Source organism: Mauremys reevesii, linkage group 13, assembly GCF_016161935.1.
Source record: "Mauremys reevesii isolate NIE-2019 linkage group 13, ASM1616193v1, whole genome shotgun sequence".
Lineage (NCBI taxonomy): Eukaryota > Metazoa > Chordata > Testudines > Geoemydidae > Mauremys > Mauremys reevesii.
In genome coordinates, this window is record NC_052635.1 from 34,754,731 (window position 1) to 34,768,284 (window position 13,554).

The 13,554-nt window shown below is 44.6% G+C and overlaps 1 long non-coding RNA gene across 1 annotated transcript in view; it reads left to right on the top strand.

Annotated features, from left to right (window-relative positions):
* LOC120380544 overlaps positions 1 to 9,799 on the top strand; it is a 113,210-nt gene extending 103,411 nt beyond the window's left edge. Inside the window, exons 3-4 of the long non-coding RNA XR_005587796.1 lie at positions 8,030 to 8,131; positions 9,476 to 9,799. This is a non-coding gene — a long non-coding RNA (uncharacterized LOC120380544). The remainder of the gene's footprint in view (positions 1 to 8,029; positions 8,132 to 9,475) is intronic.
* Positions 9,800 to 13,554: the final 3,755 nt, after the last annotated feature.

Below are 13,554 nucleotides of genomic sequence, written 5' to 3' on the forward strand. Positions count from 1 at the left end.
GGTTGAGTGAAATTCTAATTAGACCTGTCTCTCTCTCATTCATATACATTGTTTTCTTCCTTCATTCACTTTGAAGATGAAACCCAAAATCTGCTTTTAAGGGCTATCATTTTGAGAACTCATAAAGCAGCTAAAAAGCAGATATTTTTATAGCTTTGGAAGGCTTCTATGCATTTATTCCATTTAAAGAGCCTCTCACTAATTCTCTTCAAGGGTATCCTGATTCCCCTATGTGGTTCTCTTTTTCTTCATGATTTCCAGGGTCGTACTGGAGCTCCTTCTGATTAGTGCTTGTCCTGGTTCAGCACTGTGTCTGTGGCCTGGTCTACACTACGCATTTAAACAGGTTTTAGGGCGTTAAACCGATTTAATGCCACACCCGTCCACACTAAGAGGCCCTTTATATCGATATAAAGGGCTCTTTAAACTGGTTTCTGTACTCCTCCCCAACGAGAGGAGTAGCACTAATATCGGTATTACCATATCGGATTAGGGTTAGTGTGGCTGCAAATCGACGGTATTGGCCTCCGGGCAGTATCCCACAGTGCACCACTGACCGCTCTGGACAGCAATCAGAACTCGGATGCAGTGGCCAGGTAGACAGGAAAAGCCCCACGAACTTTTGAATATCATTTCCTGTTTGCCCAGTGTGGAGCTCCGATCAGCAGGGACTCAGCACGCTGCTGCGTGACAAACGTAACGGAAAGCCAAAGAATCAAACAGTTCCTGCAGTCTCCGAAAAGCATTTGCATTCTTGGCTGAGCTCCCAATGCCTGTAGTGTCAAACACATTGTCGGCGGTGGTTCAGGGCATAGCTCGTCAATTTACCCCCCTCACGTACCCCCAGAAGTAAAAGGGAAAAAAATCCTCTCTTGACTCTTTTAAATGTCACCCTATGTTTACTGAATGCTGCTGATAGATGCGATGCTGCAGCAGTCAACGGCAGCATCCTCGCCCCCCCTCAAGGGTGGCTGATGGTACAATATGGCTGATATCCATCATCATCATCAGCCTTGTGGCAGATGGTGCAGTGCAAAAGGACTGGTATCCGTCCTCATCATCAGCCCGTGAGTGCTCCTGGCTGGCCTCCTGTGAGGTCGGCTGGGGGCGCCTGGGTAAAAAACTCCTGATCATTCCCAGTAGATGGTACAGTACGGCTGGTAACCATCTTCATCATAGCAACAGGGGACTGAGCTCCATCAGCCCCCGCCTTTCATGTGTAAAGAAAAGATTCTGTTCTGCCTGGACTATCATAGCAGTGGGATGCTGGGCTCCTCTCCCCCACACTGCTTAATGTCCTGTCTGGACTATCATAGCAGCTGGAGGCTGCCTTCCCCTCATATCTCACTAACAAGTCACTGTTTCTTATTCCTGCATTCTTTATTACTTCATCACACAAATGGGGGACACTGCCACGGTAGCCCAGGAAGGCTGGGGGAGGAGGGAATCAACAGGTGGGGTTGTTGCAGGGGCACCCCCTGTGAATGGCATACGACTCATCATTTCTGCGGGATCTGATACGGAGAGGCTGTGCTCTCTGGTTCTCTGATACACTGGTTCTCTAGTACAGTTGCCCCATATTCTAGGCAGGACTGATTCTATTTTTAGATACCATAAAGGAGGGATTGACTCGGGGAGTCATTCCCATTTTTGTCTTTTGCGCCCCCGGCCGATCTCAGCCAGGGGCACCAATGACAGCAGCAGATGGTACAGCACAAAAGGACTGGTAACCGTCATCTCATTGCCAATTTACAATGGCATGGTAGATGGTACAGAATGGCTGATAACCATCTCTGCTTTCATGCAAAAGCAAATGAATGCTGCTGTGTAGCGCTGCTGAATCGCCTCTGTCAGCGGCATCTAGTACACATACGGTGACAGTGACAAGAGGCAAAACAGGCTCCATGGTTGCCATGATATGGCGTCTGCCAGGGCAATCCAGGGAAAAAGGACGCGAAATGCTTGTCTGCCGTTGCTTCCCTGGAGGAAGAAATGACTGACGACATTTACCCAGAACCACCCGCGACAATGATTTTTGCCCCATCAGGCACTGGGATCTCAACCCAGAATTCCAAGGGGCGGGGGAGACTGCGGGAACTATGGGATAGCTACGGAATAACTACCCACAGTGCAACGCTCCAGAAATCGATGCTAGCCTCGGACCGTGGACGCACACCACCGATTTAATGTGCTTAGTGTGGCCACGTGCACTCGATTTTATACAATCTGTTTTACTAAATCGGTTTATGTAAAATCGAAATAATCCCGTAGTGTAGACGTACTCTGTGTAACCTGCTTGTCAGTGTTTTATGTCCTCTGTCTGAACCTGATTCAGCAGGTTTGAGTATGTTACATCTCCAAGATACTGAGATATTTGTCTAGCTCTAAAAGCCACTGCTTCAAGCCCTGCCATGACTAAGATGGATTCTGTTAACATCTGCATAAGTAGTATGTGACTGATGTGGAGGATTAATGAGAATAAATGTGAACATTGCTGCAGAGCAATGTGTAACTCCAGCTCCTAACTCACTGTCCTATGGAATCTCTCTGAAATCTTTCTGCACAACTTCCTGGCTCTTCAGCAGAGCACTTTAATACAAATACACACAGGTTCTGTATTATATAGTGTGATGTGGGAAAATGGTTCCTATTCATAGGAGCCAGCTACAACCATGTCTTTATGCTGTCACCGCACAAGGACCAAGTGAGTCTAGCACCATTCTTGGCACTTGCAACATCAAAGAAGAAGGTGGTCTACACATAAAAATTAGATCTCAAGGTGGTGAAAAATTTCCCACCCTGAGTGCTGTGGTTAGGTTGACCTAACCCCTGCAGTAGATGCAGCTAGAATTCTTCCCTCAAACTAGCTATTGCTTCTTGGAGGGAGGGATTAACTACCTGGAAAAACCCTTCTTTTGATGTAGGAAATGTCTTCACTACACCGCTGCCGCTATACCTGAAATGCTTAATGCATTTTTAGTTCTAATAATACCTGGCTCTTAAATTGGCAAGCTGCTTTACAGACACTAATTCTCGTAGCCTAGTATTATCACCTTCCTTTTACTGAACTGAAAAGAAACTGTTTAAGTGACTCACCCAAGGCCAGAAAAGAAGCTGCACTCAGAGCTGGGATTTGAATTTAGGAGTTCGTAGCTCCCTATCATATGTTCAGGCCACTGGGCTATGCCAGTTCCAGCTGATTTCATATTAACACATACAGCACAACATGTCACTTAACAGATATGATGTCAAGTTGCATTACTCATCCTGTTTTTACATAAACTTAAAGGGCCAGATACTAGGATCCTTAGTCAGGCAAAACTTCCATTGAAATTAACTAGAGCTTTGCCTGAATAAGGCCTGAGTAAGTGTGGTTATCATTAAGGAAAGTAAAAATGATGGGGGTGGGGGGGTTGAGTTGAATCCTTCAGCAGCACACAAATGCCATTAATCATAGGGCTTGGCTACACTTGCAGCTGTAGAGCGCTTTGGATTAAACCAGCCTTTGAAGAGCGCAGTAGGGAAAGCGCTCCAGTCTGTCCACACTGACAGCTGCAAGCGCACTGGCATGGCCACATTTGCGGCATTTGCAGTGGCATTGGGAGCGGTGGATTATGGGCAGCTATCCCAGCATTCAAGTGGCTGCAACGTGCTTTTGAAATGAGGGGGTGGGGTGCAGGGGCGGCTCCAGGCCCCAGCATGCCAAGCACGTGCTTGGGGTGGCATGCCACGGGGGGCACTCTGCCGGTCACCGGGAGGGCGGCAGGCGGCTCCGGTGGACCTCTCACAGACGTGCCTGCGGAGGGTCCGCTGGTCCCACGGCTCCGGTGGAGCATCCACAGGCACGTCTGCGGGAGGTCCACCGGACCAGCGGGACCGGCGACCGGCAGAGCGTGCTGCCATGCTTGGGGCGGCGAAATGGCTAGAGCCGCCCCTGATGGGGTGGAGTGTGTTGTTTGTATGTGGGGGGAGAGAGAGAGTGGGTTTTTGGAGTGCTGAGAGTGTGTCAGTGTGCTGTCTTGTAAGTTCAGATCCCCCTACTCCCCCTCCCTCTCTCACTCACTCAGTAAATGTTTGCTTTGCCCCGTTGCAGATAAGCAGCGGCTGTCTGAAACGGAGCTCTGAAAAGGCACTTCCGCATTCCTCAGCTGATTTCACAACAAAGAGAAGAGAGGCCACTTGACTTAAGGGGATTATGGGATGTTTCTGGAGGTCAATCAGAGCGCTGTAACACAACTCCTCGTTCACACTGGCCCTGGGGCATCTCAGCCAATACGTAACAGCCCTTATCCCTCTTGGGGAGGTGGAGTACCAGGAGCGCTCTAGCCAGGGAGTCAGAGCGCTCTACTTGCCTTGCCAGTGTGGACGGGGAGTAAGGTAGAGCGCTCTGGGAGGCTTTATTGCGGTGTAAAGTGCCAGTGTAGCCAAGCCCATAGTAACAAAGCCATCACATTGATTAATTTGAAATATCTGCCTGCTAGCCCTGTGGAATACTCTGTAAGGGTTCAATCCTATGTTTTAATAATCAGAGCTGTGTATATATAAATGCTAGTGTGACAAAGCTCTGTCCTTGTCTCAGTGGGTCCCAGGCTTCCTGGCAGATTTCGCTAGCCTCAGATGCTCACTGTGACCCTCCAAGTAGCCCTTCTCTCTCTAGAGGGAAGGGTCACAGCCTAGTGAGCCATTTTCATCATAAGCCAGCAAGGGAGGTGAGGAGAAGCAACCCTCCCTTGCACAGTCTCTGTTGTCTCCCAGTCTCAGTGATTAATCGGGGAGGGGAAAGGGGAGCCTAGGCCCGCCCTCTACTCCAGCCTAGGGACCCTAATAGTAGCAGCTACGGTAGCTGACTTTTTGGAACTAGGACATGTACAATTCCCTGGGACATTTCCCTACAGCAGCCCTCCACTCAATATCTCCTTCACCATTATCTCAGGGCCTCCTTCCTTGCACCTGACATGGCTTTGTACTGCTTAGTTCCTCCAACAGCTCTACACAGCCACAGCCACACACACACACACACACACACACACACACACACACACACACACACTCTCTCTCTCTCTCTCTCTCTCACTAACTAGGAGGCTTTTAACTAGTTCCAGCCAGCCCTTGATTGGCTTCAGGTGTCCCAATCAACCTAGCTATCTCCAGGGCAGGGTCCAGCTTTTTTGATGCCCCAAGCGGGGAAGCGAGGGGCGGGGGGAAAGATAAAGCCGTGATCTGTGGCACTTCAGTGGCAGCTCTACCGTGCTGCTTCGTTCTTCGGAGGCAATTCGGCAGCAGTTCCTTCGCTCCAAGAGGGACTGAGGGACCTGCCGCCGAAGACCCAGACGTGCTGCCCCTTTCCATTGGCCGCCCCAAACACCTGCTTCCTTCACTAGTGCCTGGAGCTGGCCCTGGCTATCTCCACTGCTTTCTAGAAGGATCTTAACTGGCCCTAGGTGTCTTGATTAACCTGGAGCAACTGCCATTTGGTTACCAAGGTACCAGGGATTTGTTTAGCCTGGGGCTAAAATACCTGTTCCTCACCACTTTATTATAGCCATCTGGCCTTGCCCCATCACACTAGGTATTACTATTGTTGCTGTTAATGAAGTTCACAAAATGACTGCAGATACCTAATGCAGGTGGCTAAATTGCAACATCGGATGAGACCATTTTGTTTCTCTCCAGAGGCTTCTTTAGTTCACCTGTTCCTCAGGATCAAGATTGCTTTCAATTCATAATTGTTTTTCAAGACAGTAAAATCTTCCATAACACAGGAAAAAAGTCTATTGGTCTCAGGAAATTTTGAAAGTCAGTTCTTCCCTCTCTCTTACCCATATACTCAGAGAGCCTCATTTTCAAAAGTTTAGATGCCAAAAATGTGTGAAAACTATAATTCATTTTTCTTAAAATACATGTGCATTTGTGTCTAATTCACACTATGATTGCACGCAAATGGATTTTTTGTGCAGCCAATTAATCTAGCGGCACAATTGGTTGTGCCTGTAAAAACCTGATTGCATGTGGTTGCTGTAATTACACGTGCAAATTAGATGCATGTATTTTTACATGCATGCCTGGTCACTTGACCTTTTTGAAAGCCAGGCCCTCAGTTTCTTCAGGCACTCGTATCTCTCACCTCAAGTGGAAGAAGGAATTGAAAAGAGAGAGGAACACCTGTAAGTGTGGATTAGCTGAGGCTTCTGCTCCCAGTAAACATGTCTAGCAATATCCAAAAAGAAAGAATAGCCTGTCCTATAGCTGGCAGTTAACTGACAATTTAGGGATATCAAATGTTGTAGAGCCTTATAAAAGTGGCAGTAATAAAATGCTTCCTGCTCCTGGCAGCCCTGTTTTTGCTGGTAAAATTGATGATCAGCTGCTTGCTTGAATATGCCAGGTATAGATTATAGAGTGAGTGTGTGTGTGTGTGTGTGTGTGTGTGTGTGTGTGTGTGTGTGTGTGTGTGCGCGCGCACGCTCTGGCATTTCTAATTGGTGGAAAAGATTCAGTTCAATCTCTTTTAATTTCCATGGCTACCATCTTTTGGGGAGAGACTTCTAATGGCTGAGATCAGGAATTTGTAATAAAGTAAGAGCAGGATGTTTGCATAATTTCCCAGACACTTTCTTTAGTAGTGGTTACAAAATGGCACTCACTAAATTTGGTAAGGAAGGGTTGCGACTGAAATACTGACCTAGACCATCTTAAACCTCAGTGGAGTATAGCCACTAGCTGCCCATAGGATGATAAGTGTCCTAGGGTCAGACAGACATAATCACTCTCTACTGATTAAAAGCAACAAGGAGTCCTTGTGGCACCTTAGAGACTAACACATTTATTTGGGCATAAGCTTTCGTGGGCTAAAACTCACTTCATCAGATGCATGGAGTGGAAAGTACAGTAGAAAGGTATAAATACACAGCATATGGTAAGGCAACCCCCATTTTTTCATATGCTGTGTATTTATGTCTCTCTACTGTATTTTCCACTCCATGCATCTGATGAAGGGGGTTTTAGCCCACGAAAACTTATGCCCAAATACATGTGTTGGTCTCTAAGGTGCCACAAGGACTCCTTGTTGTTTTTGCTGATACAGACTAACACGGCTACCACTCTGAAACCTCTCTACTGCTAGTTTCTCCTGTCAAAACAGCCTCAGGGAAGCTTGAAAAGTGTACTATATATTGAGAGGAGTAATAATGCAAGACATTGTACTAATCAAAATGTACGAAGGTGTTCAGAGACCTTAACTGTAGTACTTGCCTACTTCGTGCTGGATTGTGTCTGTCTGTATGTGGTTGCAAAAGGGACACTGTAGTTTGGAGGGCATAAGGGTGGGAGGATGTAGTGCTATTGTTTTACAAGGACTAGAGAGGAGGCATGGATTCCATACTTATGCTTCTGGCACACATGGATTAGGGACTTTGGTACAATCACTGTTACTAGAAAGCTCACAGAGGGCAGGGACACAGCCCCTGTAGCCATTTTGCACTAGCTGTTGAATGCTGGTGCAATGTGGCACATCACACTCTTGAAGAATAAAACTGATGTCATTGTAATGTGGACCCACAGTGGCCCTTGAGAAGCATAATACATGCAAGGGCTACCACCAGCACTTTTCACCTGCACCGGGGCAACAAGTTAAAACCACAATTTAGCTCTTAGTAAATTAGAGCGGTGACCTTAACTTGAGTGTACAGAGCAATACAAGCTTGGGGGGGGGGGAGAGCCTTTGAGGGAGTAATATAAATGAAGTAATTTTGTGATCTGCAAGAAATAAGTTTATCTTCTTCTTAAAACAAACAAACAAAAACAACAAACCATCCACATTAGGAATAAAAGAATTGTTGTTCACAGGAATATAAACCTCATCATTAGCAGACGAATCTTCTTACCTGTTACCTGTATGGATGAGATAATCCAAAAGCAAAAAAGTCAGACACAGGCAATTGGAGATACATATCTGTCATGTGTGTCATATGTTACATTTATTGAAACCACATCTCCATGGGTACATCAAGCAGCTGTGTGTGTCTTTCAGGGAAATACACTCCGGTGGTTATGCGATTGATCTGTATTCATCACAACCGAACGAGGGGAGCTGCAATCAGCACATGGAGAAGGTGCACTCTGGATTCTAAAGGTGATAGCTGTGGGGGGTCTTTTAACTCAATCCACTTTCACACTGGAGTTTCCTTTAGCTCTTAATGTTGCTTGATGTCATCATTATTGGTGCAGTCGAATATCTAGCGATGGAATCAAAATGTTGATTTCCCATTCATCCTAGGTAGAGGAATTAGGGTGTGAGCCATATGGCATACAATGTCATGTGACAGGAGATCTGTGTGATCCACTTGCTGGCCTGGTCCAGTAGGATTATAATATTAACTGACACTGGTACTGGGCTTTCATGAATTTGTGAAAATAACATCCTCCATATGAATTCCACAAATCATAAGCTCATATCTTCTGGGTTTTGGTTTTATTGCTAATAGATTGATTATGGCATACAGTCCCTGTTTAAATGGTTTTTTTAAAAACCATCCCTACTTCTACGTTTTGGAATAAAATTTTAAAACAGGACATGAAATGGATAAAAAAGAGACTGACTACATGGAGATTTCTCCACTGAAGCTTTTTATACTGATTCTGAATTACAACAAGGAAATATTTTTGTCTGTGAACTAATTAGTGAGGTTCAGCAGAGAGAAGAGACAATGTCTTCCTGGACGCATTAAAGGGATCCTTTTGTACAAAAACAATTAAACATTAATAAACTCATTCTCATTTGCAAGTGCCAATATCAGAAATGGTGTAGTGTAGAAATAGTTTTAATTCCAGAACTTTAACAGTTGCTCTTAATCCTTAAATGTAAATGACATTGCAACACCTCTTGCAAAATTTCAGGGAATAGATCAACACAGCAGCATGTGAAGATTACTGATACATCAAATGATCATTATACCTTTTTACTTCTAGAGTTCTTAGGAATCAAACACTCTTAGTAAATTACATGCATTGAAATCTTCATAGCAGGTAATCCTATATTGCCTTGCAGGAATGGCCCCACAATTTGCAACGGAATGACATTCTGATTACAGATAATTTTCTAAACATACCCTTCATGCCATGTCACTTTGGTGACTCTGAGGCCATTCCATTCAACCCTTGTCATGTGTGAATAGCACAGACCCTGATTTTGGAGAGTAGAATTTAAGTTAACTATCAGCTATGATTTATCAAAGTGGTGGCAGTCAATGAACAAATCTTGTTAGTTGCCATAATACAGTATGTAATTTCTTGCAAGCTGATATGTTTAGGGGCTGGGTGAAAGGGTTTGGATAAAATAAGAACTGATGACTCAAACTTCCATCCAATACTCTGAGTAAACTTATTTGTGGCCTGAAATTAAAATGTATGTAACTTCCTCCCCTAGAAGTTTAGTTTAGTTTTATTATTTTCATATTTCTCTGCACATCCTTCTCAGGGCTGGAAGCAGAGATCTGTAATACAGCAAGACAGGGTATTTCTGGCCCAGCTGAAAGCAAGAAATTCACAGAACTTCCTAAGAAAATCTGCGCTCTCGAGACTTCATCCCATGTTTGCAGATGGGAGTTACTTGTGTAACTCCATTGACATAAAAGTTTATCTCCAAAACTCTGATTTTAAAGATTTGGCGTTTAGTCGCCCCAGCTCGCCTCCACCTGCTCCCCTGAGCGCACCGCCACTGCTCCGCTTCTCCCCCCTCCCTCCCAGGCTTGCTGCGTGCGAAACAGCTGTTTTGCACAGCAAGTCTAGGAGGGAGGAGAAGCCGAGCGGCGGGGCGCTTGGGGGAGGCGGTGGTGGTGGAGCGGAGGTGAGCTGGAGCAGGGAAGAGGTTCCTCTACCCCCCGTTACTTCCTGCACACACACCCCTAGCACCTGCTCCCCTGAATGCGCCTGAGAGGGAGGGGGGAGAAGCGGAGTGGCAGCGCACCCGGGGGAGCAGGCGGAGCGGAGGTGAGCTAGGGTGGGAGGTCGTGGGGGGCCCCAGGAAGCAATTGGGGGGGAAATGCGGCACACCTGAGGGAGGAGGCGGGGCTGGGGATTTGGGGAAGGGGTGGAGCTGGGGTGGGGCCGGAGGCAGGGGGGCATGACAAAAAGAGGGGGTGGCCAACTTTTTATTTTTATTTTTATTTTTTTTTGCTTGGGGCGGCAAAAATCCTAGAGACGGCCCTGTTTGGAATCCAAACCTTTCAAACATCCCTGGGCTTTGGAGTGTTCTAAATCAATATCAAAACTTTTTGTGGTGGGTTGATCTCTAGGTTTAGCCTATCAGGAGTTAAAATGGGAAAGAACACGATCTTTGACCACTGCAAATTATTGTTGCTTTGAAAAACGGGCAACACGTTGGGCCAGGGATTTTGCTTTTTGTCAATGTTTCTTGTGCACTGTGGTAAACACATTATACATGAATGTAATTCCATCTAACAAAATAGATTTTTCATTGTAGATTACAAAAAATATAATGCCATTGTGAATTTGATTTATGAAACCAATAAAACGTTGCACCGGGATACTTTATCACTCCAAATCATGGATATAATGTATCAATGCCAACATAGAATGGATGTGTCATAATATTGCATGCTGTATGGTATTGGAAAGAATATGATTTGATTCTAGACACCCCATAAAGTGATTCAGACAGCAGAGGGTATGATGGATTTTATATCATTTCTCATCTATTTAACTACATTAGATCTAAGATCACAAATATTCACTAGAAGCCTGGCATCTGTCGCATCAAGAATGTAGGTTGCTTAGCAGGGTCAAGTTATACCTCTAGTGTTTGGATTTGCATGCCCATTTGTTGTGCTTTGTACAAGCATGAGTACAAAAATATTTCCCCATCTTTTTCCTTTCACACTTTACTGGCCTAATTTCGTATGTTTCAAAAACATATTTCAGTCTGACAGCATGTGGATATCACTGATTTTGCAGTCGAACTGTATAAAGTCATTAACCAAAAATGTGACATGATAAACCTTACTTGGTATTATTAGCAACTAATCAGGATTTGCCCCTTGTTAATATATCACTGCAACATCCCTAGAAGTCCTTTCTCTTGCAAAATTCCTGGGAGTTTTGCCTGATGACCTTTTGATTAAGGAACTTGGGAATTGGCCTCAGTGATTAGCACCACAAGTGTTTTACTTCTATATTTGCATAGTATTTTCTATCTGTTTTTACTGGACTCTTGGAATCCATTCTGTCACCCTTTGTGTGAGCGCGTTCACATGTGAGTAAATTCCCACAGTGTATAGCACATACGAGAGCTGGTTGGAAAATGGGAGGTATTTTCTGCAAAATACTTGAAAGGAAATGAAACTTTTTGTGGAATGGAAAATATTACCTTTTGCTGATCAATATGGTAGTTTCCTTCACAGGGCAATTATGATTAAAAACAAGGGTTTATATGGGGTGGATTGTTCCACAGATGGCAGCAGAACAATACTGAAACTGCCAGCAGCACCCAGTTTGGTTGGTTGGTATTTGATTTGTTGTTAGATATAAACATGAGGTGGGAGGAGCCCATCTGTCTTCATCATTGTCATCAACATGGGTGGCACAAAAATGCTCCATTTTGCCTTAAAACGATGATATGGTTTTTCTGAGTTTCTATATACTGATGCCTTTTATATCCAGGAAGGAGTGATATATAAAGGCACACTGGACTTGCTTTTGCCACATCCAGGCACTACCGATGAGCAAACTGCATCAATTTGCATGTTGCTAATTAATTTAGCTGATTGTTGTCATAAAATGTAAGATCAGCTTTCATCACTGGCTGATTAGCTGTGTATCAGGGACTCTGAAATTGTTCTTGCATGTTCCGAGGATTATTGTTTCAGTTCTAAGTATTTTTTTAGTTTTATCTGTGGATATGGAGCTTGAGCCTCTCTGTCATGGAGAAGTTATTGTCTTTGTCTTGAAGAAAAGTGATCTCTCTGAATGAATAAAGGTTACAAAGAAGGTGTAACCACACAGTTTGCTAAAGCAGTTCCAACAGTCACACATGCAGCTTGGAAGCTACAATCTCATTGCACAGGTTGAATCTTGGCCTTTCTACTCTTGACTTCCCCTCACAAAAATTGTACTGTTTATACAGTAGAACCTCACTGTATTGATACCTCTGTTCTCAGAAAGTTATGTCTTAGTTGTACCGCAGTAGTGTCTCGAGGCCCCAGCTGAGACTGGAGTCCAGTGGTTTTAGGCACTGTATGAACACATAGTAAGAGCAAGAATCTCTGACTCAAAGATCTCCGTCTCAGAGAAGAAGGCAAGCTAAGGCCGGGGGTGGGAGGTAGGGAAACAGAGGCACAGACACTTGCTCAAGGTTGCACACTGTGAATGGCAAAGCCTGGTGCGGAAGCCAGGTGTCACATTCTGAGTGCAATCCAGACCAGCGAGGAGTTACCCTGGGTGCCTTAAATCCTCTGCTGCTGTGTCTCATAGCCTGGACACCAACAACCAGCAGACAAGCATCCACTGAGTGTGTCCATGTGTTAAGTAGCTCTGGCTCAGCACTTCTCTCCAGCAGCCTGCTTTTTACATCCCAACCCCACTCTGGTATCTACCAGCAATCGTTACTGCTAGCCAAGTGACTCCAACACACTCCCCATCCCAATTTTCCTCAAAACTATGTGCTCTGCAATGCCCTTTCCTGGACCTTCCAGGGAATAATATGATCTGTTAGCTCCTTTAAAGAGACAGTACCTAACAGTTTGCCGCATTAACTGCTATTAACAATCACTTCAATTCAAATATAGCACTGGGTTGGTTTAGATTAAAATAAAACAAGTTTATTAAGAGGACATAGGTTAAGTGATGCGAAGTAAAGGAAATAAAGGTAAAGATGTTTACAAGCAAATAAAAGTGAAACATAGTGAAACATAGATTAAAACTTAATCTAGCACAGACAGCCTTTGATTTCTCTCACCAGTCACACCCTGTCCAGCTTGGCTGACTCTCTCTGTCAAGACCTTCCACAGAAGAACAGGGTGCTGATTCTCCATGTCTTCCTAGATGAAAGAAAACTTGGGGTTCTTTGCCCCTCTCATTTTTAGTACAGTGAACCTTTGAAATGGATTCTTGCAAAGGTCCCCCCCCCAAAAAAAATTCATTCCAGCTGTAAGGAAGGAAACATGGAGTCCGGTGGTGAAGGAAGTTCCATGCTGGTTTCTTCCCTGATGGTGTTTGCTAAAATGCAAATTGATCTGTTCCTTCCTCCTTCAGTGCAAATTAATGGCACTTGACATGTGATAGCTAATTGACTCTGTCACCTGGCTGGAGGCATTGGCTTGTTCTTTGTCTGGGAGAAACTGTTTACTCACTCCCCAAACTTGTCTGATAAACATATTTTAGTTCCACATTTCCTTTATATTTGTATGGTCCCATGGATATTTACTGTACACACGCCATGCAAGAAAATTAATGATCAACATGGTATTAGTTTTCCAATGATACCTTACATGACTCGCATCAGATACAGTTTGACATTAGTGAATTGGGATACAATGAACT